General features: G+C 51.1%; 1 protein-coding gene across 9 annotated transcripts in view; it reads left to right on the top strand.

Moving 5' to 3' along the window:
• Positions 1–2,440: 2,440 nt before the first annotated feature.
• The window catches only part of LOC121101714, a 230,094-nt gene continuing 206,744 nt past the window's right edge, over positions 2,441–25,790 (top strand). For 3 of the 9 annotated variants that reach the window (XR_005833727.1, XR_005833728.1, XR_005833729.1), the window contains exon 1: positions 2,443–2,599. The gene's annotated coding sequence lies outside the window, so the exon portion shown is untranslated. Of the gene's footprint in view, positions 2,600–2,640; positions 2,760–2,935; positions 3,854–25,790 lie in introns of those variants that run through there. The other 6 variants (XR_005833715.1, XR_005833723.1, XR_005833717.1 and 3 more) reach the window with 5 other exon arrangements.

Consider the following 25,790-nt stretch of genomic DNA (forward strand, 5'->3'; position numbering starts at 1 on the left):
TAACCAACCATGGGAATCACAGTAATAGAGTGGAGGGTGGCAATGGGATATCAGTAACCCAGATATAGGAGGTGAAGTCAGGGAGGTGGGAGGAAGTGTGTCCACTGACCGCCTGGAAGGTGTTGCCTGCTCTATAAAATGGAGAGACCTGGATCCACTCTTCTCATTTTTCACCATCGCTTTTCTGAAACTTTGTAGAATTATTTAGGAAACAACATCTCCCATGGGGTGAAGAAGTATTTAAAATGTACCAATAATTCTTTCAGCTTCCTGTCAGTTTCCCTTTCTTCTATTAAGAGAAAGTCAAATACCTTAAATTTGAAAACAGCAACTTTAAGGTGTTACTATTTTACAATAGATTTTTTTTGTTTGTTTGTTTATCTATTCTTCTGTCAACCCTGCTTTTATCCATGGACATGTACTCTCTCTCTCTCTCTCTCTCACACACACACACACACACACACACACACACAAAAGATAAATGTCTGGGATTTAGCTAATGTTCATGAAAGTTATTTCTACCTGATAAAATTTTGGTTTCCTTTTATTTTCTGTATTTTCCTGCATCAATTTTAATTTTTTTTACAGCGCACATGTTTTGTATTACTTTTGCAAAAACAAATGATTAAAAAAAAAACAATTGGGAGCAAATATACCAAAATGTAAAAGATAGTTAATTTTGTGGGTCTTGTCTGCAATTGATGAATCACTAAATTCCACCTCTGAAACTAATAATACAGGATATGTTAATTAAATTGAATTAAATAAAAAATTTTAAAAAAGAGTTAATTTTTCAAGGTAGGACCCCTGAGATAAAGAAGAATTTTCAAAAAGGAAAATTGTGAATCTAAGATGAGTGCATTAGGGATCCAGAGAGGGCACGCAGAGTCAAGGTCAAGGTTGAATGAGTCCTAGGGCAAGGTGTCTTTTCAGCCTGGAGAGGCCCCAGGGCAGGCAGCTAACAAGAAGGATCTGGTAGCTAGGGTCACGACCCCGGGAAGGGAGATGAGGTTGCCATTAGAAGCTGGGCCTCCCGTAGCCTGGGGGCATCCAGCAGGCAGACACCGGCTTCCCCCAGGTGATGACCTTGGTTGCTGGGAGAACATTTAAATAACCAAAGTGCTAAGGTCCCATAGCTCCTACAGGCCAATGGATGGGGTGCAGAAGTTTGACTACCGCAGCCCAGACACGGGTCCAGCTCCCAAAGGAGCCAGGCCCCAAACAACTGCTCCGTGAGCATCAACTGAAGATTTTCTTCTTTTTCAAGAGGGGAGAGCGATTCACGGATTCAAGTCGGGAAGAAGCTATGCGAATAGGAGAAATTGAATATGACACAAGAGGGAGGGAGGAGTGGGTGGGTAGAAAAGATGGAGGGTGTAGGCATTCGGTGGGGGAGACAGAGGAGGAAGCCTTTGCTTCCATAACACCGAAGTCATCCACTTGCGTGTCCATCTTTTCACCGGTCTGTGCCCAACTCGTCTTTGAGACACTCTCCGTCGCCTCGCAGGGCATCGCCTCCCGGTAGGTGCTCAATAAATGCTCAACTGAACGGAGACGGCTCCTTGCGTCGGCCCAGTCCAGGGATGACGGGGAGAAAGCAAGGAGGCGGGCGCTCTGGAGTTACTTCGGAGGGACTACTGGGCATTCAAGAGGGGGACTGTCATACTTTATGGTGGAGGGAGCGGTGCAGACAGCGGCTCTCTACACGGGTTTGCCAACCTCAGCCCTTGGGGACCGACAAAGATGTCGAAGAAGGTGAGAAGGTGCGTGCGCCCTTCTCACCAGGCCCGCGGATGCTGGGTGGTACCCACGGAGGCGCTCGGATCGTTAGGGATGGAGCTAAGTCAGGGGTCTTCGCTCCCATCTCAGAGCGTCTTGGTCCTTCTATTTCCCAGACCTCGCCTTCCCCATCCGGCAAGTGGGAAGACTCCCTGCTTCCACGACACCGGGATGGGTAGGAGGGCTGGGAGAGGGAGTTCGGAAATCGCGGCGCTCCAGAGTGCGGGCATCCCCGCAGGGTCGCGCCGGTACGCTCCGGCCCCGGCGCCAGTGCAGCCGGGACCCCCGCCCGGTGCCAAGCGCTCCCCTCCCCCCCTCTCCCGGTGCCCAGCGCTCCGCTCCCCTCCCCCCGACCCGGCGTCTTCTGGGCCCTGGGCGGCCGAAGCGCTCCAGGCCGGCCCCGCCTCCTCGCGCAGCCCTTCGCCGCTCGGCGTTCCGCGCTGCCCAGGCGGCGGGCGGAGGGGCGCGCCGGGCAGCGAGGAGCCGGGGTTGGCGAGCGCGGGGCGCGCGGGGACTTAGGACGCACGCGGCCGGCCGGGCGGCGCGCGCTTCCCCCTCCCCCGCGGCCCGAGCGCGAGCCGCCGTGACGTCACGGGCCGCCCGCCAGCCCCGCGCTCCAGCGGGCAGAGCGCGTGCGGCCGCCGAGCACATGGGCCCGCGGGCCGGGCGGGCTCGGGGCGGCCTGGCCCCGGACGGGCAGCGAGGGGCCGCGCGCAGGGACCGGCCCCGGCACCCCCTGGGTCCCCCGAGCGGATTTCCACGCGGAGAGGATGTTGGCAGCCCCGGCGACCTGCCGAGACACAGCGGGATCCACCTTCCAGTAAGTTAGAATCTTGCCCTCTGCGTTTCTGGGAACTCGCAAGCCTCGGCCTTGCGGGTCGGGATGCGCAAAGAGTAGTTGGACAGAGGAAAGGGGCTTTCGGGTCCGACGTGTGCTTGTTAACCGTGCACTTTCCTCATCACCAGACTCGAGAGTGGCGGTGAGTTTGGGCGTTGGTGGGGGGACGGGAGGGGGGGAGACATCAAATGGGCCATACATGCATGAGATAATTCCGGGTTTGTGCACTTGATGGAAGGTACATTGTTACCCAACACCTAAAAATAGACCTCCTCCAATCAGTACCGATTTGGGGTCGCAGATGTGGTTTGGAGGACCCTTTTGAGAAGCTAGAGGTCTGTGAACCATATGATGCTGCCTCCATCCTTTGACCATTATCCTCCCCCACCAGAGGATTTTCAAAAACCCAGCAACTGTTTTTGGAAACTTTCTCTGCTTTTGCATCGCATTTACAGATTAGCTGGGTGCCCCCACACCCTTCTCATGGTCATTGTTTTCGGATGGCTTGTTGGTTTAATTGTGTTTACCCTCCCTAGACTAACGTGCTCTTATTTTTTTTGCCAGTGTTGGGGGTGGGTATTGACTTTCAGGAAGGGCAGCCATGAGGCTGCATGTGTCCGGTGCCCGGATACACTGTGAATTTTCCTGATACTCTGTAAGCATGGAATATTCTTCTGTTCCCTGGAGCCCCTGCCTTCAGGCCCTTTTAGAAGAAGAGAGAAGAGGGGAAATCACTTGTGAGGGTTTTTAGGGAGTAGAGGGTGAAGTTTTGGTTTTCTTTTCTGGTCTTACATTTTCCAAGGAGAGGCTGGCAACCCCCTCTGGCCCCTTCACCTCTGTGAGCCCTGCCTCCTGGAGCTGTTTCGCTGCGGGAGGAAGCAAAGCCTGGAGAAAAACGTGTGTTTGTGTGTGGTGGGTGGGCGGGGGCCTGGAGGACGAGGGACTCTATCTGCTCTGCTGTTACTCATAGGATCTTGCAGACCTATTTTGCATACTGGCGTTGACAAGTTGAGGCTTGTTCATTTGACACAGTCCTGTGGTCACAGCAAATCTTTCTAAAACTCTAACCAGTGGAAAAGGTGCTTGTATGGATCCTCTGAACCCTGAGTGGAACTTCCTGAAAGATTTATTAGGAGAAAAACCTTCCTGGAAGCAGCAGCAGGACAAACAGAATCGCTGGCTGGGCAAAGCCTCGTGGCCCGGTCTCCAGGACTTGAGGGGAGTTACATCTTAGAGGTGAGGACTCCTCGTGGTCTAAGCCGTTGGCAAGGGGCCCGACTGGCCTTCCTTGTGTGGGTCTGGTGATGGAAAGGCTGGGTGCGTCCAGGGGCGACCATAATGCTGTACCTATTGAACTCCCAGAGGGGATTTATTGTGTGGTGACATTATGTTCTGCCTGGTGAAGGGTGCTGTTTATTGTTACTGTTACGGTTAATGTTGTTCTGAGCGCAGAATACTGCATAAACCAGGCGTCTCTTGAAAAGTAGACAAAACCAGTAGACGAAATGCTTTTTCGGATTTTCCTCTCTCTTCCTCCCTCTCCCCTCCCCCACACCCCATGCTGTCTGGTGTGCTCTTTCTTTCCGTGACTGGAGCTTTTTTGGCCTGGAAGGAGGGAGTTCTTTTTCTCAGTTCTGAGCTCTCTGACCCCCACTGGTCTCTGTGATTGCTGGTCTAGAATCCAGATGAATTCTCCCTGTCCACATCCAGTGTGAATCCCATGTGCTTCAGCCTTTTTTTTTTTTTTTTTTTCTTGAATGTTAGGCAGGCAGGCTGCCTGGGTTTGGGGCCTTCTGAGTGCCTGAGGTGGACACATTTCTGAGACAGCTCAGCTCAAGAGTCAGTCTCCTGGATGATAAGACACCCCTACTTTCTTCTTTGTGTTCGTGTCCCTGAATTTGGCCAGGCCAATGGCAAATCAGCCCTTTCCTGAGGAAACCGAGGACCTTGGATAGTTGCCGGTCCATATTGTCTGGCAACGTGGCCGTGGGCCTGCTAAAGGCTGTACTTGACTCTGCCTGTTTGATGTCAGATGGCCTCCTGGATGCTCCGGCTTTTTATTTGCATTCCCTTTCACAGTTGGCTGTAGACACATCCTTCTCCTTGTGTTTGTTTTTTTCCTTCTCTCCTGATGCTGGTTTGTGATCTCTTTAAGAGACCAGGACTCCCTTGTTCTGTATCCCACGTCTGTAGGGAGACCCAGATCCAAGGTGGGAACAGAGCAACATTGATGAACCCCATTGATGGTCAGTTCTACAGTCTCCCTAGTAAACCTCAGAAATTCTAGGCCTTACTGGAGAATGCTGCCTAGATGGTCCTTTGATAGGTGCCTCCTCGGTCTCTTCTGTTTTTCCAAATAATCTAAGGAACTAATAACAGTAGTAATAATATTAAATAATAATAATCATAGTAGTTCCCATAATAACAGGAAATTGTGTATTATGCCAAGCATGTTCTTTGCATTGTACGCCCGTTAGAACTTCACCAGGCAATTATAATAAAATGTGTGGCCATGATGAGGTTTTTATCATGGGCCAGTGTCAGTTCTAAATGCTTTAAATATATTACCTCACTTAATCTCCCAATAACCATATGAAATAGGATTATTATTATTACTAGTATTTTGCAGGTGAAGAACCCACAGCTCGGAGTAGTTGAAAATAGCCCCTCAGGTCACACAGCTGGAGAGCAGCACAGCCATCAGGAGCTGGCCCAGGGCCTGCTCCCAGAAGTAAGAGGGTAGGGAGATTAAATATCAGCAGAGGATGCTTGTTGGCCTGGAGCAGGAGGACTCAGGCAGGATCAAAACCCTCACATCTGGTGCGAAGCCTGCCTCTTCCAAGCCTGCCTTTTCCGCCCTGGGGGAGCCGGGTGCTCCTAGTGGGCCAGGGAGTCTCAGACAGGCCTTTAGTGCCTGGAGAGCTCTGGCCCCTGAGTCTGGGGACCAAAGTCCCTGGGGCTCCGGGCAGGAGGCTCAGACACGGTGTAGACTCTGAGTATTTGTGAAGTGCCACATCTAGGCACCCTGCCTGACTTTGTGTCCAGCATTTAATTACTCTCACCATCCACAGCGGACGGGAGATAGGGCCCTTTTAGCCAGTCTTCCCCGCAACTGTTCTCAGTCCCTGCCTCTGTCCTGAGTGTGTGCAACTCCTGCAGCTCCCGAACATCCCCGTACAAAGATTGCCGTGGCCCCTCTCTTAGTTGTGTCCGTACAAACAGTAACACCGTGGCCCGTAAAACACCAGACTTACATTCACGACGCCAAAATGGTCTCAGTCATTTTTACTTGGCAGAATTCTGGCTTGACTTTCCTTTGTTTTCTCTTCCTCTTTTTTGGGGGGTGAAGGTAGGGGCTGTTGCTGTGGTGGCGTCTGGTGGGTAATCTGGGCCCCAGGATTACTTGTTTCCCTGTCTCCCTTTCCCTTGTTGACCAGGAGCTGCTTGAGAGCAGGGCAGGGTGGGGTGAGGAGGGGCCGGTGGTCATCTTCACCGTCTGGTGGCCAACACGGCCCTGGTACTCAGTTGAGTCAGGTGACTGTCCAGGACTGCTCTGTTTTCAAGGAATCAAGCAGCCCCCAGCCTACAGTCAGAGATGAAACAGCCCAAGGTGGTGGGAAGTGGAGGGTTTGCCCCGCGGGAACGGACACTGAAGAAAGAGAAGGAAACCAGCCAGCTGCTGGAGGCATCTGGGGACCTGTAAGAGGTAGTGCAGATCAGGGTTATTTTTGGGGCAAGTTACTTCACCTCTGTAAGCCTCAGTTTTGTCATCTATAAAATGGGGATGATAAAACTTCACAAGTTGCTGTGAGGAGGAAGTAGGGGACATTCGGCAGAGGGCCTCGGCTCCTAGTAAACCCTCCGTAAAAGTTAGCTAATATTACTGCTACAATTATTGGGTTTTTATTACTTCCTGTGGCTGCTTGGAGTAGCGGTTTCTGAATACATTTTAATATAAAGGTAGCATTCTGGTGACACAGTTACGGTGAGATTGCAGTGACTTCACTAGAGGTCTTTGCAAGCATCTGAGAGAAAGGCCGACTGTTGTAAGGAGGAAAGAGATAAGTGATCAGGGAAGCGGCAGAAGCAGGTCTCTGAAAGGACAGGGATGGGGGCTGCCCCTCAGGCCTCAGCTTGGCTTTGCAGGTTACTTAACCTCTCAGCTGCGATGCAGGGAGAATGGCTTTTCTCTCGCAGGGATGGTGCAGAGCACTTAGCCCAGAGGAAGTCAGCTCTGGAAGAAGACAGAAGAGCAGTTGTTACTGATTGTTCTTTAGGGCTCCCTTGTCCGGGTAACTGTACTCCAGACTGATTGATCCATTCATTCTTTCGCTGAGCAGTTGCTGTGTGCCAGGCCCTGTTGGAGCTGCTGGAGATCCAGTAGGGAAGGAAAGAGACAAAAATCCCTGCCCTCCTGTCATGTCCTTTCCAGTCCAAACCGCACAGTGGGGCAGGGTGGTCCTCAGAGGGAGAGGTGGAACAGGTGGAGGCAGAAGGTGCACCCCCCCCGGTGCAGAGTGGCTCTGGCCCCCCTGTGCCGCTGGGCGTAAGGTGCCTAGCACAAGGTCTGGCATGTGGTACTTATTATATAAGTGGTAGTTGCTATATTTATATTCTCCTATTTCCCCTCCTGAGATTTATTTTTCTCCATGATACTTGTTATGGACTGAATGTTTGTGTCCTTCCAAAATTCGTATGTTGAGGGCGCCTGGGTGGCTCAGTTGGTGATGCGTCTGCCTTCGGCGGCTCAGGTCGTGATCCCAGGGTCCTGGGATCAAGCCCCATGTTGTCCGGCTCCCTGCTTAGCAGGGAGCCTGCTTCTCCCCCTCCCTCTGCTGCTCCCCCTGCTTGTGTGCTCTCTCTCTCTGTCTCTCTCTTGCTCTCCCTCTTGATTTCTCTCTCAAATAAATAAAGCAGACTCCCTGCTGAGCAGGGAGTCCGATGCAGGACTCGATCCCAGGACCCCAGGATCCTGACCTGAGCCGAAGGCAGACACTTCACCACTTCACCATCTGAGCCACCCAGGCGCCCCATTCATAGTGTTTTCGAGGGTAATGCGTTCTAAGGGAGCCGGTAGAGCCAGTGAGGGTCTGAAGGGCTGGGGTGGGCTGCCGGGTTAAGTTGGCTGGTCGGGGCACGCTCCATCGAGAAGCCCACGTTGGAGCAGGCTTGAGGGAGATGGAGGAGGTTAGTCTAGAGGAGGCTGTTACGGGCCCTGCGGGGGGAGAGCCAGGACAGAGGCTGAGAGCAGGGGTGAGCCTGTGAGTGGGAGGAGCGGCTCGGAGAATGAGCCGGAGCGGTGGCGTGAGCAAGGCGGACAGGACAGAGGTGGAAGGGGCTGCCCGGGCAGCACGCAGTGGGTACTTTACAGTCTTCAGGCCTTTCCGGAGACATTGTCTTTTTTTTTCCTGAATTGAGATGTAATTGACGTATAACGTTCTGTTAGTTTCGGGTGTACCTGGGGTTGGCTTCATGTAGTGAAATGAGCACCACAAGTCTCGTCAGTCGCTGTCGCCTTACCGAGTGACTTGTCTTTTACTCTGTAAAATGGGGAGCTGTTGACGGGTTTTTAGATAGAAAACTGATTGGATGTGACTTAGGTTTGGAAACGGTCGGTCTGGCTGCTGTGCTGAGAAGGGGCTAAATCAGGGTCAGAAGCCGGGGCTCCAGGGGCAGGCGAGCATCGCAGGCTCTTGGGCCAGGCTGGTGGTCGTGGGCATGGCTCCCGGTCATGGGCTGCTGGGCTGTTAGTGCTGTAGTCCAAGTGTCTGCAACTGCTGTCCCGTGTGGTCGCCACCCGCCTTAGGTGGCCACCGAGCACTCGGGAGAGGCTAGTCTGAGTGGAGGTGTAAAATACACATGGCTTTCAAAGACTGAGTACAGAAGGAGAATGTAAAGTGCCTCATTAATGAATTCTTTAGTGTCGATTGTATATTGAAATGATATTTTGGATATATTGGCTTAAGTACATTATTAAAATTAATTTCACCTGTTTCTTTTAACTTTTTAAAACCATGGTTACTAGAAAATCTCGAAGTACACGTGGCTTGCGTTCTGTTTCTGTCCAACAGGGCCGCTCTGGAACGGTGCCTGGGACGTGGTAGGCATCTGGGGCATGGAATGAGTGAGTGAGTGGGCGAGTGAGTGCCGACTCAGGGGATTCCGCTGTGAGTAAGAAACCGCCCCGTCTTGAAGGAGCTCCCAGTGGAGGAGAGAGGCAGACCCCCGATGATACCTGCCAGGGGTGAGGGGGGAGACGTAAAAAATGGAGGCAGCCAGGTGTGTGGCCACTGAGTCCTGCAGTCCCCACCCTGGAGGGAAGAGGGATGAGGGGTCTCTGGTCTGCACAAGGGCCTGGAAGACAGGGAACTAAGAGGGGAGGCTCCCGTGTGTCAGGAGGAGATGGCAGGAGGCTGCGGGGACTCTCAGGAGCCTTAATGACCAGGCAGAAGTGGATTTGAATGGGCCCTGCCAACTCTGGGGGTGCTTTCCCAGAATCGCAACCAAGAAGTTGTTTTCCAGATTTTATATTTAGAGAGATGACAGTTGCACGTAGAGGGTGGGTTTCAGGAAGGAGGGACCTGAGCTGGAGAGTCCAGGCCCTTGGTGGACAGAACTGTGATGGGAAATTTAGCTTTCCTCACATGAAACAAATGGGAGCTTATCTTTGAAAATCTGGGAAAAAGTCTATGAAAGTTAAATATAATTTCTTGAGTTAAATGCAGTCCCTGTTTTGTCTTTATTGCTGCGGTTGTCATTCTGGTGTATATGGTCACATCCTGACTTGTCCTAGTTAGGTAGTGGGCGTTCCGGGATATTCTTGTGTACTCTGCCCGTTTTTATTGTGTAGATAACATTTCTGTTAAGTGACTGTCTCATTGCTCCACTTAATCATTCTTCTCATTTGGATGCTCAGCTCCGTAATAGAATGTTTTTTATATAGATCAAGTTTTCTGTATTTTAGTTAAAGCTTTTTGGGGTTTTTTGATTTTGTTTTCTTTTGTATTTTTGTTGTTATTGTTGTTGTTTTTGTTTTTTTGTTCTTGTAAGTCCCCAGTCTTAGGATTATGACATCATAGCGTCTCGATATTTTAAAAAGCTTAGGTAACTCTTGTGGCTCATGAGATTGGCCCTGAAGCCACGTTTGCTGTTTTCTGGCGAGAGGTGTGATGTTTGTTGCTGCCAGTGATACAATGACACGCTGATATGTCTTTTACGTACAGTGTCTATTACATGCTAGACGCATGTTTCTGTACATCATGGGCACTCGTATTAGGTTTTTCTTGACTTTCATTTATTCAGCAGATGTTTGTGGAATGCCTCTTCTGTGCTGAGCGTTGTTCTAGGCCTTGGGTATTTGGTAGTGATCAACAGCTATGGTTCCAGTTCTCAGGGAGCTTCTGGAATAGTGGGGGAGAAACAGAAAGAAGCCAGTGTACTAAAATACCCCATTATTGTAAGGAATGTGAAAGATTATGAATAGAGGCATGCAAGAACGTGGTTTCTGTGGGATGAAAGGGTCAATCCTGACATGCCGCATTCCAGCGAGACATGAAGACCCAGGAGAAGTTCACCAGAGAAGGAGCAAAGCCCACGTGAAAAGGAAAAAGCTGACAAATGGGACTAGCTATTAAAGAAGAAAGCACGTCTAAGCACAAAAAAGCTGTACTTATGAGGATGTACAAAGAGCCCAACAACCTTCTCGCAAAGTAGGTAAAAGAGACCCAATAACAAAGAGCCCAACAACCTTCTCGCAAAGTAGGTAAAAGAGACCCACAAGCAGCTCTCAGCGGAAGAAAGCAGAGTTGAGAGTACATGCAGGGAGCTTCTGAATCTCACTGATAAAGTCAGGTGTGAAGTCTGATCGAGATCTGATGTCTGTCCAGCGGGTTTCCTCTGTTCTGGGGCGCAGCACGAGGCGTTTTCATAAACACACAACAGCTGTGTGCACTGTCGTGTCGTCATCACTGTCGGGATACAGACTGTTTCCCTCACCCCCAGACATCCCCCCTGTCCCTTTGGAGTCAGGCTGCTCCCCCACCCCCAGCCGAGGACAACCAATAATTGGTTCTCTGACCTTACAGCTTTGCCTTTTTGTCTAAACGGAATTACACAGTGTGTAGCCCCCCGAGTCTGGTTTTTCCCACGTAGCCTGATGCCTGGGGGATTCCGCTGCAGGTATCAGTGGTTTGGTGGTTTAGATGGCTTTCTGTTCCACGGATATGCCGCTAGTTCAGGACACATCCTTCAGCGGAGGGGCATTTGAGTTGTGTCCAGGGGGTACAATTTTCCTGTTTTAAAATGTGCCCAAAATGGGAAGTCTGACTCAAGTCTTGGCAAGGCTGTGTGGCCCAGGATCCCCCGAACTCAGCTCGTGAGCATGAGGTCTCCTGAGAGACCAGCGGGCAGCATGCGGTAAAATCGAAAACGTGTGCAGCCCCCACTCCTTCGTCAGCCTGCGAACTCGCAGCTCATACTCTGTGTTCCTTGAGGATACTTAGAGATGGATGTGAGTGTCTAAAGAATGGGCCAGAAGGACTTAGATCAAAGTCACTGTTGTCATCTTAGGAGGAAGGAGGGGTTGGGGCTCAAACGGCTACTTCGACTTGACTTTGAATGCTTTCCGAAAGAATAATACAGACATGCAAAATGCTTCCTGGAGGAGGTGACCGCTAAGCTGAGACATAAAGCATAAGCAGGAGTTAGTTAGGAGAGGAAGTGGGGAAAGGGACTGATACCCGTCCCATTTCCCCTGCTGGCTGCTTCTGTCTGGGTGAGACGTGACTGTTAGAAATTGGTCTGCAGACGCCAGGCCTTTTGAGGAATCCTGTCATTCCTGACCTTCAGTATCATTCAAGCCCCGTATCTACCAGCTGCCTTTGGCCAGACAAGCCATGCTTCTGACCTATGCCCAAGGCGTCCACGGGGCGGACAGCACTTAGCTTGTAGTTCGGGGCGAGTGAGGGCTGGGTTCTTGCCCAGCCCCACTGTTCACGTTCTCTGGGCCGTTGGGTGGCTGCTGACCGCAGGCCTATTTCGCAGCAGGTACTCGGGCTAAAAATGGGAAGGCATTACAAGCTTTCGGTCTGGGAGTTTCAGAATCTAGTCTGCCTTCTGAAAAGCACTCTGGCCAGGAGCAGGGCTGGAGGAAGCACCCAGACAGGTAGGGCAGGCTGCAGAAGGTGGGAGCTCCTGGGGAGCCGTCCTGGCGCCGCGATGTCAGGTCTCAGCGCTGGACCAGAGGCCAGATGGTTGCATAACCAGGGTCAAGGATGTCAGGAATCCTTCAGGTATAAAATGCGAAAACCTTATTGTACCGTCTGGGAGTCCTGTCTGCCAGGACACTTTCCATGCACTATAGTAACGGAAAGAGTGATTTCCCCTTTCCTGCGTCACCCCTTGCTTGTTTAAAAAACCCTTTGCTTTTCCTTTTAAACAAATAACTATGCAGGGAATGCCTTGCTGATTGAGAAAACATGTGTGGAATGTCCAGCGAGATGATAGGGAAAGGATAGTGCCTTTGGCTCTGGAAGGACAGAGGAGACTCAGGCCAGGGGGCAGCCTCCAAGCTCCTCCTCCCAGGTGCTTTCGGGGGAAGGTGGGCCTGTGAAGGGGCAGGGGAGGCGGTGGCCACGGGAAGCACAGCCTGCGGGTGAGGCCTCCAGGTCCCCAGTGGCGGCGTCCTCTGAGTACAGACCTGGCCAGGACACTCTGGCCTTTGGCTCATGGGTTTTTTATGGACCAGATGCACACCTCTGTTTTATAAGAGGCGATGCTCTGTCAGGATAGGAGATCTCTTTGTCTTTAAGTGGGAAGATGGGCTGACGCGATCCCAAGGTTGGATGAATCATGACTTAAGTGGGACTGTGGAGTAAACCCCGTCAGAAGGAATGCTGGAAGGGGCCTCTGTCTGCTCCAGCTGCTTTCCCGTAAATTACAGGGGACGTGCCACACAGGACCTTTGGCTTTTTCTATTACCTTTTGAAAAATGGGAAAAGCCAATCATCCAGTAAGAGGGCACTCTGGGCTGCGTTAGCTAGAACGTTCTTCCGAGACTCCACGTCCGGGACACCACGTGTGGACCCATCTCTCTGAAATGTCACTCTGATCTCATCCCTGCCCCTGTTCAAAACCTTCCACAGCTCCTTATCACTGTGGGATGAAGTCCAGGTGCCTCCGCTTGTTCGGAAGGCCGCTGGCTACCTCTTCGGTCCCACATGGAAGCCTTCCAGCTCCGCTCTCTAGGCAGAAGTCCTTTCTGTCTCCAAAATAAACACACACGTGGGGCAGATGTGCACAGAGGCTTGCACCCACTGCGGTGGCTCTCCCATTGCATGAGCAGACATGCCATGCTTTGCTGTGCCCCCCCCCCCCGGGCCTAGCAGGGGCCGGGCGTGCAGGACCGTGGTGGGTGCTCCTTGCTTCAATCCTTATTGACCAGATGCTGCAACTGGGCCAGCGCCTCCCCGAAGATAAGGTAGTAACGTTCCTGATCCCATAGAACACCGTGCCCGTGGTGTTCTGAATTGTTTCTTCAGACCCTTACGTGCTTTCGTGATGGGCTGCGTGTGCCTGGAAAAGTAATTGCTTCTTAGATTCTAGACTGCTGCTTTCCTTTTCCTGTTCCCTCTCTGCCTCGACACAGGTTGGCTTTTTTTTTTTTTTTTTTTTTTTTTAAGGAAGCCAGTCCTTTTGTGTCCTGCTGGATTGGGACGCGTGGTACTGGTGGGCAGTTACCGGGCAGTGATGATGATGATGATGATGATGATGGTTTCCCGGCAGCTCCTGGGCTTTTGCCCTCCCAGCGGCTTCGTCACTGCTGACTTCCGGCAGGGGAACACGCGTGATTTTCAGATCCCTCTTCACTACTGTGAGCGGTCACAGCAAAGTTGCCGAAAGAAACAAACAAGCCGCTGTCGTGGGGAGAGAAGCCCCACCCCACTTTGTACAGCTTTTCCCGTCTTATCTGTGTGAGCGCCGTGCAGGAACAATTCATTAAGGACATGGTTAGGAACTACAGGACCTTCCTGTGCCTGGAACGACTCGTGGCTCCAGGGGAGGACAGAAGAACTACAGATTTCGCAGTATAGAAGATCTAGTCCCGGCTTTGAGAGATGGCGACAGCGTGAGCGCGAAAGCGCGGTCATGACGAAGCAGCATTACGGTGCAGCCCCATGGTATTTAGTATTACCCATCGCTGTAGGAAAACGCCATCCTACAGCTCCTGAACCCAGACTGTGCACCAGTGTGCAGAACTTGTCCCACATCGATTCGTGTAGTTGTAAGAGTGAACTAATTCTGTGTGTAAATTGCACGTGAACAGCTGCATACAGTCACCAGCATTTACCGTGTGTCTCACGTGCAGGCACCATGCTGGGCTCGCAGCTCTGCGATTGAGAAGAGCTCGGGGGTCTCTCTGAGACCCTCCCCGGTGAGTGAGTCCAGTGCGGGGATAGGCACATGCGATTTTGCGCCTGTCGACAACACCATGCTGGGATAGTGGATCTCATGATGCACGGGGTGGTGCTGGAGCCCAGTAGGCCAGGCAGCTGAACACAGGGAAGGCTTCGGGGAGCCGCTGACTTAGGCGGGTCTCCGGGGATAGGGTGGCTGAGGTCTGGTTGGTTGGGAAGGCGTCGAGGTCGGTGGTGGGGGTTAATGGACGGGGTTGGTGGGGTGGAGCGGAGTAGGTGGAGATGGGTTTGCCTGTGACAGAGGGGCTGGGCGTCTGTGTTTCTTATCTCTGAGTGGGAACTCGAATTCCTTCCTCTGGCTGATGGTGAGAATCTGTGTCATCCGAGTTATGTTACTGACAACAGCTGAGCCCACTGTGTGGCACGGTGCTAAGTACTTCACTCGCGTCACCCCAGGTATCGTGAGAGCAACCATCATCAGCCCCGTTTTCCAGATGGGACAAGTGGAGGCTCAGAGGAGTTCGCTGACCTGCCCACGTTCACACAACTCTGAAAAGGTGGATGGGAACCCAGGTCAGAGTGTGGAGACTGCGTTTGGAACCCATCCATTAATTCCAGATCCCCAGGAAATATAAAAACAAATTCTTTTCCCTCAGTGAAGTTTCTCTTTGTTCCCATCCCTGTGTTCCGATCCCCCCGCTTCTTCCGTATTCCAAAAGGGCAGGACCGTTTTGACTTCAGCTGCTTATTTTAGATATCGGGACCCCAGGTCTCTGGTTCTGATGAGACAATCTCTGGACAGAGATTGGGCAAGCAAAGGGAAGAATTGGGGTGTAGCTGTCCCAGGTGGTGTGGATGGAGGGCAAAGGGCTTTGGGTGTTTTTCCCGTGTCATAAACCTGTTTTAATTATAAATAGGACTTGGTGGCAGTGAGGGAGGGGGCGCGATGGGCACATTAATGAAGCGCCAGTGGAGAGGAAACACTCAGGTGTCTGGCTGAGCCTTCTCCTCCCTCACTGTCTCCCTCTGATTTCTGAGCAAGAACATAAGGGTGCCACCTGCATTCGCTCTCCTGGTGACCCTTGCAAGTGTCTCCCTGTACCCAGTTCTGCTTCGGGCGGCATGGGCAGAAGTGACAACATCCAGCGGATCTTTCCTTTATGTCCCTGGCCTCATGTCTGTGTCTGTCTCCCCAGATCCTAATGCCAGACTGTCTGGCTTGAACCTCAGCTTGCCGCAAAGTAGCTGCGTGACCTTCACATCTCTGGGCTGAGTTTCTTCCTCTGTAGAAGGTGACCCAGGAGGAAACGGAGTTCACATGAACAGATTTAGGGCGCACCTCTCACCTCCCAGGCACCACATCTGAGGCCCTGGGAACTCACAGGCTCTCCCAGAGATGTTTGGGGACCTGCCCTCCAGCTGGCACATCTAGGGGGTGGAGGGGGGAGGCAGAAAGGAAGTGGATCCAGGTCCCCTGCATAGCTCACCTCTGGCTCCTGCAACCCGGCGTGAACGGGAGCGGGATCGGACAGCAGGACTGTGAGCCCTGCAGACAGGAAGTGAATTTTGCACCGTCTGCTGTCCTGGATTGCTGGGTTTCCTGGTGGAAAGTAGACCTGGTAGTTGAGAGGAAGCTCTCTTGCTGTTAAGGCCTCCATACCCACTCCCTACCCCCTTCCGCATGGTTCCCAAGAAAAGAGTTTCTGGTGTTTGATTGGGGATTGGGGGCTGTGCAGGTGAGGACATCTGGGCCACCTTGGCACCTGTCTGGAATGCTGGAGCCTGCCCGATTGTGTCAGCGGGTGTGGGGGTCACAGTGAGTGAGCCGTGCATGTCTCCTGTCTCTGTTTCTTCCCTTTTTTTGAGGGGCTGGATTGAGGCTTCAAGAACAGCTCTCGCTCTGTGCTGGGCACTTACTCCTATTCGTTGAGTTCCTGTTGCAGGATGTGCTTTGCTCTACCTGCCGGCATGGACTTAATGTTTGTAGCAAGCTCTTTGAGGTCACAGCTCCGGTCACCATCCTCACTGACACACGTGGGGGGATGGAGGCATAGTTTATCTGTAGGTTTTTAGTTTTTCTTTTTTCTTTTTTTTTTTTTTTTTTTTTTTTTTTTTTTTTAGATTTTATTTATTTATTCGACACAGATAGAGACAGTCAGCGAGAGAGGGAACACAAGCAGGGGTAGTGGGAGAGGAAGAAGCAGGCTCATAGCAGAAGAGTCTGATGTGGGGCCCGATCCCATCACGCCAGGATCACGCCCTGAGCTGAAGGCAGACGCTTAACTGCTGTGCCACCCAGGCGCCCCGTAGTTTTTCTATTTACATTTTTTATGGAGGTAAAATACACCTAACGAAATGTACCTTTGTCGCCCTTTCCAAGTGTCCGGTTCCGTGGCCTGAAGCACATTGTTGTGCAGCCCTGAATCTCCAGAGCTTCCTCATCTTCCCAAACTGAAACTCTGTCCCCGTGAAGCACCAGCTCGCCATTCCTCCTCCCCCCAGCCCCTGGCAGTCACTGTTCTACACGCTGTCTCTGCCAGTGTGACTAGTCCTGGTGCCTCCTATCAGTGGAATCACACAGCGTTTGTCCTTCAGTGACTGGCTTATCTCACTTCGCACAATGTCCTCAGTGTTCATCCCTGTTGGAGCACGGGTCAGAATGCCCTCCTCTCTCAGGGCTGAAGGATTCTCTCTTGTATGTGCGTACCACGTTTTGTTCATCTGTTCGTCTGTCGATGGACGTTTGGGTTGCTTCCACCGTTTGGCTATTGTGAATTATGCTTCTGTGAGCATAATGGATGTAGGTATTGCTAGGTCTTGTGGCGATCCTCTGTTTCATTTAGGGGGCAGACTGCCGTACTATTTTCCATAGCTGCTCTGTATCCAACGCTTATTTTATTTGTATATATAAATGCACATATACATGGCTATGTATAAGTAGTAGCCATCCTAGAAAGTATGAAATGATATCTTACGGTGGGTTCAATTTGCATTTCGCTAAGTGACTAGTGTTTTCGAGCATCTTCTCATGTGCTTATTGACCCCTTCTAGATCTTAGCAGAAATGTCTATTGTTGCTGTGAGTTGTAGGAGTTCTTTTTATATTCTGGGTATTCATCCCTTCTCAGGTATACGGTTTGCAGATGTTTTCTCCCATTCTGTGGGTTGTCTCCTCACTCCCTTGAAAGCGTTCTTGCTTGGATGCACAAGTGGTTTTAATTTTGATGAAGTCCAACGTAGCTGTTTTTTTCTCTTGTTGCCTGTGGTTTGGGCATGAGGCGCAGAAACTGTACGAAGCTCAGCCACGGCCCTCCAGCCCACGTGTCAGGTGCATGTCTTGTGCCCTCACAGAGCTGCCCTGAGTCTTCATCCTTTGGACTCCAGTGGCCAGTGTTCACCGCGTTGGGTGTCTCCGTTCAGCTCTCACGTGCCTGATCTTGGTCCTGCCCTCAGAGTTCTAGCAGGTGGCTTTTCTTACCGCACTTCCCAGAGTGCAGGCGAGCACCCAGCTTCCTGGTACCCAGCGAAGACTGGGTGAGGGCAGGTACTCGCTGACGTGTGGCAGTCAACGGCCTAGCGCAGGGGTCACAGCATGCCCACCCAGGAGATTCCGACATATCGAAGGCCCGTCCAGGAGTTGGGTTTTCTTGTGGGAGAAATGACCAGCAAATGCTTTTGGTGGCAGACACTTTTGGTGACAGTTGGGGAGCAGATTTCACGTAGTTTCAGCACTCAGCCCGTCATCCCCTGTTGATGTCCCCAGAAGAAATGGATGCCATTTGTTGGCCAGTCGCGAGGCATGGTAGTAGCCGGACACCTGTGGCCCCTGCACCTTGCCCAGGAGGCAGAATGTGACCGATGAGCACTGACGCCATGTGCGTCTTCTTTCTGGTCTCTCCCACCTCTACCCCTTAGTGCTGTCCTCCAGAGACAACCGCGATCCTGGATTTTGGAGTTTATTATATCTTTGCTTAAAAATTGTTTTCACTGTGTCCATGAGTATGCCTAAATACTGTACTATTTTCTGTCCTTCCTTTTGAGCTTTACAGAAATTCCGTGCTCTCTGCAGCTTCCTTTGCCCCTCAGCACGTCAGCGATAAGTCTGTGTTGGTGCACGTGGCTGTGGTCTGTTTCTCACTGGGCAGCTCTTCCACTGTGTGAACACACCACGGTGTATTGATTCGTTCTCTGAGAGCGTGCGAATTGTCGGCAGTTGTGTTGTTTTGTTTTTTCCCCCACACAAACAGCGCTGCTCGGCGCGGTCTTGTCTGCCTGCTCACACAGGTCCCACAGGGCAGCGTTTGTGTCTAGGGTGTTGGGACCCTGTGCTGCTTTGGGACTGTCCTGGGATCCTACACTCTCAGAGTTGGAAGGGACTTCTTTGGCCAAGGAGTTCACCTTCATTGATCATCTAAAAGGAAATGTTCTTGGCGTGGTGGTTAAGAGCTCAGTTTCTGGCATTGGATGGCCACCGCTTCCCACCTGCCTTTGTCTCCTTCTGTTACTTAGTTCATCATGCAGTGGCCTGAACCTTTCCCTGCCTCCGTGTCCTCCACTGTGAACCGAGGCTAAAAGTCTGGAGGCTGAAATAAGGTGGTGCAGGATTAACTCGGGGCCAGAGTGATGATAAACGCTGAGCAAGTGCTCCCTCCTGCTGGCGTTGGTCCTGCTTGGTGTTTAAAGATCACTTATATACCTGCCCCAGACTGATGCTGAGATAGAAACTGCTACCCAGGAGAGGGCCAGTGACTCAGACAAGGTCACACAGCGCAGCGGTGGGATTGGCGTTCCGGAAACAGCCCTTGTTCAGTGTACTTTTCCTTCATCCTGGGCCCAAGATTCCAGGCAGGTCCACGGTCCTGCTGGACTATTGCGCTCTGCCCTTTGATCTTGACCTGCCCAGGTGGGATATCCCCTCTTCCTGTCCAGACTTCCTATTGCCTTTCTGCTTAGAATGTAGGAATGCGGGGCGCCTGCTCCCGTGGCACTGTTGTTTCTGATTGCCGGGGACTTACATACCCCAGCCAGGATAAGCCTTCCAGAAACAGATACACTGATTGTAGTCTAATAGAATGGGCTTCCTAGAGGCCCCACCCCACCCTGGACGCCTCCCTGAAGAATAAATAGCCCTATAATTTCTGTGCTTCTCCCCGCCTCACATTCCAGCCTTCAGGCCCAAATTAGGGGAGGAGGGCAGGCAGATCCCTCTTCCAGGAGAAGGACCTGGTTCATCAGCAAGATTTATTCATTCATTTATTGTGTCGGAGCCCAGAGCCTGGGCTTTTAACTACCTGGGGCTCTGCCTGGCATTTTGAATTGTTCTGTTACTTTGTGGCAGAGACACCAAAAGCCATTAGATAATTGTACCCATGCGTTAGGAACGTGGAAAAGCATGCAGAGCATAGTGGATAAGAGTGAGGACTTCCTGTTCGCACAGTGTAGATTTGGGACCTGCCTCTGCGTTGGGAAGCCTCAGATCTCCGGGCGGAAGTTACCCTCTTGCGTGTGTTGCCGCATCCGTGAAACTGGAAAGTGAATAGATTGGAAGACATTCCGTGCACGAAGAGCTTTCCCCAGAGCCAGCGTGTAGTAGGTGCTCAATAAGTGCTGGTGATTATTATCCCGCCAGCCCATGAGCCCCAGATACACTGGAACGGGGTGTCTTGCACAATAGGTAGACTGTGAACATGTGATGAATGACCGAGGGTGTTCAGTGCTTCCCATTTTGAAAAACATTTATAAGTGTTGTTTCATTTTTTCAGTTCCTAGATTTGGAGTCTTGGGATCCATGCTTAAGCCCTGTCTCTGCAAAATGACTTTAATTGCTACCCTCCTTTGGGCCTTGATTTCCTCCACTGTGGACTCATGCTAGCGTGCTTGTAAATAGCTCTGACTGTATACCAGCCTCCGTTCTGAGCGCTCTGCCTTTGTATCTAACCTGTATGTGTGGTCCTTACAAAAGTCTATGTGGTCAATCTTCATTTCCCCATTTTACCAACGGGAAACGGAGGCAGAGAGGTAAGTGACTTTTCAAGGTAACTGCGAATAAGTAGCAGGGCCAGAGCTAAGATTTGAAGCCAGGCAGCCTAATTTTAGGATCTTTGTGTCTTAACTGGTCTGCTTTCCTGCCTTGAGGTTATCTCTGCCTCTAGCGTTCCAGGTCGCTGGTTGAGATGTGCAGTGCGGGAGAATTTAGGGGCGCTTGGGAGACGTTTATTAATGGCACCCACTGCCCAGCCCTCAGGAGCACAGAGCAGTCCAGGGGAGGCCCCCCAAGCTGAAGTGGCAGGGGGGTGGGATCTGACCACAAATGTCCCTTTGTCCCTTGTACCACAGATCATCTCTCCCATCTGGCAGCTCCGAAGATCATTCACATTCTTTCCTCCTTCTGGAATGTCAGTGGATGGAGGATGGTCCTAAGGGTAGGGCCGAGCATTTGGGGCTTAGAACTCTTTGCCTTTTTAAGAGATGTTTGTGGTGTGGTTGCTCCGTTGGATTTTGCCCTGTGCTCCCAGTTCAGCATGTTTGGGGGATGAATCCCAGCGCAGACAGTCAATGCAGGTTCTCGTCCAGTCACCCACCGTCCTGCAGACCTGACTCATGCTGGCACTTAATCCGTGAGGGTGGATTAGCGGCAGCCTCCTTCCATTTGTTCTGGGAGCTCCTGGGGCTCAGGGCCCACATCTCCCTCCCAGGCAAGAAACTGACAGCTGCCAAGTTGCTCCCCTTTCCCCCCCAAATTGACAGTGTGGCTTGCATTGTGGGAGTAATAAATGATGCTTTTTAAGGACATCTCCCAGCTGTTGAGAGGTTTAAACTTCCAGATGTTCCTTTGCCCAGGAAGCAGAGAAGGGTGCATGATTGGATCTCTTTAAAAGTTGATGCAAACATTTCAGTGACTTGCCTCTGACCCTCCAAGGGGAGGTGTCAAATTTCCCTCCAGGGAANNNGGCACCCATTTGCTCGCCTGGCCTGGGTGAAGCATGTAGCAAGTTGTAAGTGAAGACAAGTGACCTGGATTTGCAGGCAGGAGGCCTGAGCTGTGGTTCACACTGGCTGTGTGACTCTGGGCCGAGCAGGTGACCTCTCTGACCCTTGGTTTCTGAAGCTTTCAGCTGGGGGCACTTTGAAAGAACGACAGGAAGCACCGTCGGGTAGAAGCCAGCAGAGTCCGTGCAGATGTTAGCTCTTACGATCAAAGGTTGTTGTACTGTATCTGACAATGAAAGAAGACAGATACAAAGGCTGTCCTGACCTTTGGGGGTGGGGAGCGGGAGATGGAGGCCCAGAGAGGTTGGGCTTGCTCAAGCCATAGCAGGATCCGTGCTGTCCGCTGTGGTAGCCGGTATGGGGCTGCTGAGTGCATGAAAGGTGGACAAAGTCTGGGTTGAAATGTGCTGTAAGTGTATAAACTGTCTACTGGATTTCTAAGTCTTAGTATAAAAAAGAGACTAAAATATCTTCAATAGGTGTTCGTATTGATATGTTGAAATGGTAAGATGTAGATGTTAATTTAAACAAAATACATTATGAGAATTAATTTCACTGGTTTCTTTTTATTATTTTTAATGCGGCTGCTAGAAAATTTTAAATCATGTCTGTGTCTGGCATCGTAGTTTTGCTGGGCAGTGCCGAGCTACCCCGAGACTAGAACAGTATGCTTGAGTTGTGTACGGTACGAGCCACACGACCATATCTGACAGACCTGCCAGGTCCTGATCACGCTTCCTGGATATGAATCCTGGCTCTCCCAATAATTCTTTGTGTGATATTGGTTAAGCTCTTTGACCTCTCTGAACTACAGTTGTTCTATCTGTAAAATGAACATTGTAATAGTACCTACTTTCATAGGGTTGTTGGAAGGTTTAAAAGAAAAGTAATGCCTATAAAGTGCTTAGAACCCTGGGACCATGACCTGAGCCAAAGGCAGACGCTTCACCAGCTGAGCCACTCAGGCGCCCTAAGAATTGGGTTTTTAATCAAAATAATGCATGCACATATTTAAAATCGAATGGGGAAAGGCTGTTGTGGGAAAGAGCCTGAATCCGCCGTCTCCCTGTCCTCTCTTGCCTGCCCTTAGTCCTGTTCCTAAGTGAATGGGGGCGGGTGGGTCAGTATCTCTAAATAATAGGCTTAGTTGCCTGTCTCCACCGCCCCTTCCCCTCCCCACGCCCCACTTAGACGTGCTTTCCTGGGCCTCCCTGGTATCCTGTGACTCAACACTTGCTTGAGCTTGACATACCAGCATGCCCGCCCTTCCCTCGTCCACCTCCCCTTTTCTGGCATCTCTGTTTTCATGTTGGCAAGGCAGGTAACGTTCATATTCTCTCCCACGTCCATAATTAAGACTTCTGTGCTTTATCGGCAGGATTAATGCTGAAAATTGAAACACTGGTGAACTGTGTGTATACGGTTATGCCTCTAAATGGTCTTCCCTGCACATCCGAGCTGTGGATGCTGATGACGTGTCCTTTCCGGACGGCTCTGTGTGTCCTGGATTTCTAGTCGCCTCTTCCCTTTTCGAACTTTGTGGCTTTTTATCCTGAGAGGAGCTGCTCTTTGACCTCTCAGCTCCATCAAGGCCCTCCCACCCTATTTCTCAGATCACTCAGACTGTTCCTAGGGCTTCCCTTCTCTGCTCTCCATGGTCCTTTGGAAACTGAGCCACTTTTTACTGGATCACTCTGTCAATCTCTTTCTAAATCCACTCCCTTATTTCGCAGGATCACGTAGCTTGTTGGAAGCATAATCTGAAAACGAACTGAATTCCTTTTGCTCTCAGATGACACCTGTTGCTCATCTGATCCAGGAACATGGGTCATCATTTCTTTCAAATAATGCTTATTTTTATTAACTCCGTGGAAAACTTGGGAAACGTTAAAAGCATAAAGAAGAAAATAGTGTTAATGTATTTCTCTGCATTGACTTTCTCTTTTCTTTGCTTATTTTAAATTTGAGATCACCTAATGTCAACAGTCTCATTGGATTTTTTTCTCACTGTAATAGAAGTATTTGCGCGTGGAGTTAAAAAGCAGACTTTTAAAGTATGACTTTTAATGCAACATAATGTTGTCATATCCCATCATAATGGTAGTTTGTCATTTTCCCAATTTTATCTGTAATCTTGAGTATTATGAATATTTTTCTGGTATTTGTCTCTCATTACCCGTGCCGAGATGAGTGTGTGTGCACACATGCTCGCGTGTGCAAGTAAACCTGTTTCCATCTCAGATTTCCTTCAGATAGATTTCTGGATGTAGAATGACCAAGTCAGTGGCTCTAGACTTGGGCGCCTGGGTGGCTCAGTTGTTAAGCGTCTGCCTTCGGCTCAGGTCATGATCCCAGGGTTCTGGAATCGAGCCCCGCGTCGGGCTCCCTGCTCAGCGGGAAGCCTGCTTCTCTCTCTCCTGCTCCCCCTGCTTGTGTTTCCTCTCTTGCTGTCTCTCTCTCTGTCTCTCTCTATCAAATAAATAAAAATCTTAAAAAAAAAAAGGTTCTAGACTTTTTTAAGGCCCTTGATGCATATTGTTAAGTGTCTTTTGCATTTGGTTTGGCCGGATCGTAGCCACAAGCTGATATCACACATTTGCCCTGCATGAAGTTGCGTTCATGTGAAGTTGGGGTTGTGAGGCCAGGTCGACGTAGGTCTCGTTGAGGGGAGGGGGATAGTTCTTCTGTGTTTGTCACTGTTTCCCATGATGATTTGGAGTTTTACTGAAATACCACACCAGGGATAGATATCTGTGTCATAGGGCGTGTAGGTCTTCCCTGTTTCATTGTGTTGCCCAAAATGACCATGAGAGGAATGCATTTGCACCCTAGTTACCTGCCACTTATCAGCTACGTGGCCTTGGGCAGCTTGCCTTGCTTCTTGGACCTTGGTTTCCTTTCCTATAAAATGGGAATACTAATACCAGGCCTCACTTCCTAGGGTGTTTGGGAAAGTTGGACAAGTAGGTGCCCGTGACTTGCTTGGCCCAGAGCCTGGTCCCGGGGAGTGCTCTGGAAAGGTCATCCGTTAGCACTAGAACGCTCCAGCAGACGCGGACAGGTCCCCCGAGCCGAGTCAAACCAGCGTGCAGGATAGCTTCTCAGGCTCTGGCTTTTGGCAGGTAGGTACATCCTTTGGACTCTTCAGAGTCAGAAGAGGCCCATCCGAGCTTGTCATTTGACAGATGACAAAACCAGGCTCCAGATGGTGAGTCGTTCTTTTGGAATTTTCTCACTGTTCCCATTTGCGTGTAAAAGGAAGCACACACACATACGCGAGCATGTGTGTACAGACTAGATCTGGAAGGACTCGAAAAGAAGATGGGATTAGTGGCTGCTGCAGAGGCCGATGGGGCGTTCTGGGGGCTGCAGGGAAGCTCAGCGTTGATTCTGAGACTCTTCTCACTCTATTGGAAAGCTTCACCCTGTGCACGTATTCGTTCTTCAGTCAATAAGAAGCAAGTTCTTAAAAATCCACCAGGTAGTAAAGGATCTTTGAATGCCATCCTGCTTGCTTCCTGATGCATTCATTAGACGCTCTAGGAGTATTCAGAAATCTGTTTGTTTCATAGCTGTCCATCTGACCCCAGGTACCCGAATCCCAGACTGGAGGGCTTTTCTTCTCGTCCCGCAGACCGTCTGCCACCCCCATGCTGGCCTGCCTTCCTGCCTTCCAGAGTCTGCCAAGCCAAGCCCTGAGTCTTAGACACCCACCTCTGGTCCCCCTGCAGCTGACCACCCCTGTGTGCCACCCTCTGGGGTGGTCTGTGTGGGGGAGCCCTGGGCCTGGCCGAGCAGGTCTGAGGCTGGAGGCCTTGGCCTCCTCCCACCCAGCCCCCTTCCGGCCCAGACACCTCCCAGCGCAGAAGGGAGAATCTGTGCAGCCGGTTCCCTATCCTCCTTTGAACCAAGCCTTGTTCCAAGAATTTCAGGGCCGCTTTGCTCGTAGGGCAGGCTCGAGCTGCTCCCCCAGGCCCCATGCATGGAGTTGGCAGCTCTCTGGAGAAATGTCTTTTCCCCTTTTTTTCTGGTATGAAGGGTGGATTTCCTGCCTGCCCCAGACCCTGCGTCTTGGGGTCATTTGAGTTGAGTCTTGAAGGGCCACTTAAACCCCTATCTCCTTCCCTCCCAAACACCTTTGATCTTCATCCTGTCCTGAAGCCCCCTCGTTTCCCCCAGGGCCATTGTCACCACTGCGGAGCTGGGTTGTTAGCCCCGAGTTAGCCCTTTTTCTCTGGAAGTCTCCGTTCAGGGGTGAGCGATTTTTTTTTCTACCCAGTGACCAATTTAGGACACCTAGAAGTGTTTATGGGCCCATTTTGGTTTACCCATTCAGAATGAAAACAGCCATATTGATCCCACGGCCGGGGGCTGCAGAAGGGGTGGCGTATCTTCTCGCTGCTTGGATATGCGCTCCATTAGACAGACGGCTGGTAAGAAGGGCCAGGGCTTTCTGGCCGTTAACACCCAGACACATTTCAGCAGAACCGAGCCAGCTTCCTCCCCTCTTTATCCGCAAAGGAGACCTCAGGCCGAAGGTGCTCACTGTGTCTGGTTCCTTGTTACACAGACGAGGGAAACTGAGGTCCAGAGCAGCTGTGCCATTCCCGAGGGAGAGACCATAAGGTTCTGGGCAGGTGAGATGTTATTATGGGTAACGACAACAACAACAAGCATAACAATAATAATAAAAAGAAGTGGCAACAGCAGCCCCAAAGTGTGGGGCTTGGATTCTCGGCCGGGATGATGGAGCCGGTGGCTTCTCCTCTC

The sequence above is a fragment of the Ursus maritimus genome, unplaced genomic scaffold, assembly GCF_017311325.1.
Source record: "Ursus maritimus isolate PB19 unplaced genomic scaffold, ASM1731132v1 scaffold_9, whole genome shotgun sequence".
NCBI classification, from domain to species: domain Eukaryota; kingdom Metazoa; phylum Chordata; class Mammalia; order Carnivora; family Ursidae; genus Ursus; species Ursus maritimus.